The sequence below is a fragment of the Triticum aestivum genome, chromosome 6B (assembly GCF_018294505.1).
Source record: "Triticum aestivum cultivar Chinese Spring chromosome 6B, IWGSC CS RefSeq v2.1, whole genome shotgun sequence".
Lineage (NCBI taxonomy): Eukaryota > Viridiplantae > Streptophyta > Magnoliopsida > Poales > Poaceae > Triticum > Triticum aestivum.
The window spans coordinates 420,946,370-420,949,575 of record NC_057810.1 but is presented as its reverse complement, the minus strand read 5'-3'; positions in this window follow the sequence as shown (position 1 = coordinate 420,949,575).

The following is a 3,206-nucleotide window of genomic DNA, read 5'->3' as shown; positions in this document are numbered from 1 at the left end:
GGCTCTCGGTATTCTCCCTCTTTATAATTGGACCAAGGCTTGTTTATTTTCTTCAATCCTCCATCGAATCCTCTCCTTGCTCCAAGTTCCAACACCCAGAGCCCTAGATTCGAGCACTTCGGACCTTCAACAATGTCCGGTTCCGGCCTTCAGGGCCAGTGGATGCCTTCCTCCGTCACGGAGGAAGACGTGCTAAAGCTGCGGGAGGCCAGGTACCTGTCCTACGAGATTTCGCACAGGCTCCCCGCCGAAGGGCAGGCCATCCCCACCCCCGAGCCCGGCGAGTATGTCATCTTTGTGTCCCACCTCCGTCGGGGTTTAGGCTTCCCGATGGATCCTTTTGTGAGAGGGCTCATGTTCTACTATGGGTTGGAATTCCATGACCTGGCTCCGGAGTCTATCCTCCATATTTCCGCGTTTATTGTTGTCTGTGAAGCCTTCCTCCGCGTCACCCCCACTTCGGTCTGTGGCTGAAGACCTTTAATGTGGAGCCAAAGATGATCGGGGGGCGTTAAGCGGAGTGCGGCCATAAGCAGGAGGGCCGATGCCCCGTGGCCCGAGGGCTCCTTCCAAGAGGAGCTCGGCTTGTGGCAGCAGGAGTGGTTCTATATCACCGCTCCGAAGGGCAGCAGGCAGAAGCCGCCGCCCGTATTCCGCTCGGGACCTCCTCGACGATTGATGTCGTGGGTCAACCAAGGGCTCAACTGGGGACCGTCAAAAGACGTGCCCCTATTGCAGGGCCGTATTCGAGACCTCCAGGCGAGGGAGATCGATCTGGTCGTGGTGATGCAGGTTATGCTGATTAGGTGTCTCCTGCCCTGCAAACGTCGTCCTCTCTGACTATGGGAGTTTAATCCGGAGGGACCACGGATTCTCCAACACTTCATGGGTATGATACCCGTGGAGATGTACAAATTATTCTTCGGACCGCAAGTGGCATGTCCGGAATTGATCGAGGACGCTGGCCTAAGCTGCAATCGCCCGGATACTCAAGTAAGTAGCTCAGTGTTCGGACGTACCGTCTGTTTGTCTTTCTATAATTCGCCCTTTAACCCGTTATCCTTCGACAGGAGTGGATAGTGCAAGCAAAGCTGATACGGTGTCCGGCCCCCCTCCCAGAGACCGCGGTGGATCCCGTGCTGGTCCGGATGCTGGAAGTTGCGCCTTTAGAAGAAGGCGGTGGGGAAAATAAGGGAGCTACCGCCTCGACTAAGGAGACTCTTGAAAAAGGGGGGATCGAGAATCCCTCCCTCCAAGGGGAGAAAAGGACCGCCTCTAGAGACCCGGAGGCCAAAGCCCCCAAGAGGGGGAAGAAGTCTTTACCAGAGGGTCCTGCGTCCTGGGAGACCCCGGCCGCACAGTCTCCCCCAAAGCATCAGCCCTCCAGCGAGCCGTAAGTAGAAAAAAGAGAGCTCGGCAATAAGAGACATCCCTATTTGTGCTTCTGAGGATAACCGAATTTTTACCTTGTAGTTCGGATCTCCGACCTTCTCAGATGAGCTCATCTTCGGGGGATCTTCGTCCGGAGATGGTAGAGAGCAAGACGCCTCCGTCCGCTGCGCCATCAGATAGGGCGGACGAGCCTGAAGTGTCCTCATGGAGGGTATCCCCGAGCTCGGCAGAGCCGAAGAGTTCGGCGCCGACTAGTGTTCGGCCGGGGGAGCTGAAGGATCTGCGTGAGAGGGCGTCCATCTCAGAAGATCACCATGCATTGATGAATATGGTGATTGGAAGGATTTCGTCCGCCGAAAGCGGATTGCATAATGCCGTCAGGAGTTTGCTGGCGGGATTTGAGGTACGTAAAAATGACATACCTTTTGGCAGTTTTGCACATGGAAGTGCGCCCTGTATAGATAGTAGCCCCTGAGAGTCAGTAGGGTGTCGAAAGCGAAAGCATGCCGAGGATCAAAATCACAGGTTTTCAGTCTTCGTCATTCTTATGCAGGTGGCGGATCGTCCGGGGGCCGGCCGGACTGATGGAGTTGCCGAACTAAAGCGGCAACTCGACGTTGCGGATGCGGACATCGCGCTAGTCAAGAGGCGACTTGACGAGTCGCAAGGTAAAAAAAATTTCCCCTACAGTCACCTTGTAAGGGAGCCGAAGCCCATCTCTTATAATATTTGTGCTTGACGCAGATGGTGCTGCTGCTGTGGAGAGCCTTCGGGCCGAACTTGCTCGAGCCAAGGAGCAAGCCAGAAGGAGTAATGCAGCGGCTTTGAGGGCGGCTGAGGAGTTAGAAGCCGAAAGGGCTGCACACTGCTTAAGCAGGGAAGAGATGGCCGAAATGGTCGTGAAGTTAAAAGATGCTACCGACCGCACTGAGGCTCTTGAAAAGGAGCGCCTATCGGAGCGAGAAGACCTGGGGAAGGCCACCGCCGAAGCCAAGGACGCCCGATCTGCAATGCGGGCTATAAAGGAGGAGCTGCGCCAAGCCGGAGACATTGTGGCTGGCAAGCCCTTTCTGCTGCGCCGAAGGTTTACGGATCCTAAGTATGCTCAACTTGGCCAGCTGTGGGGTCCGGAGGATCCTTATATGGACTTAGCGGCAAGTGCGGCGGATGCCGTTGTGCACTTCCGGAGCCAGAAGGATCACAAGACGGAAGAGCTGTTTTGGTCTCAATTCCATAGTCCGGATCGTTCACTTCCGCTGACCGATCGGTTGGCCGAATGGGCTGAGCTGAATAGGTTGTCCGGGCTTGCCATGACGGATATCGTGACTCATGTCTGGCCGGATAGGCCCAAGCCGAAGAGCTATTTTGGCTTGTTGCAGCAATTTCTTGGGGCGGTGCCGCATATCAAGGCGATGAAGCGGTCGGCCTGCATAGAGGGTGCACGGATGGCACTTGCCCGTGTGAAGACACATTGGACGGAGATGGATGCCGCCGCTGTTGCGACCCAGGGTTCGGACGAGAGCCGGTTACCCGCCGAGCACTATTTTGGGGAAGTTCTGCGTGGTGCTCGTATAATAGAGTCGCAGTGCTCGAAAAATGTCACGTTCAAATGAACGTTTTATTTTGTAAAACAATGTTTATGATATAGGCGCTTTTTGTACTTGTGCGTTCAAGTATTGAAATATCTCCTGTGCGGCCGTTTATGTATACGTGTGTATAACCTGAAAGATGGCAGTCGTCGGCTTCAGCCCCCACGCACAAGGTGCGGGGGTGTTCGCAAAAATAGCGCATTTTCACACTTAATCGACGTCTCG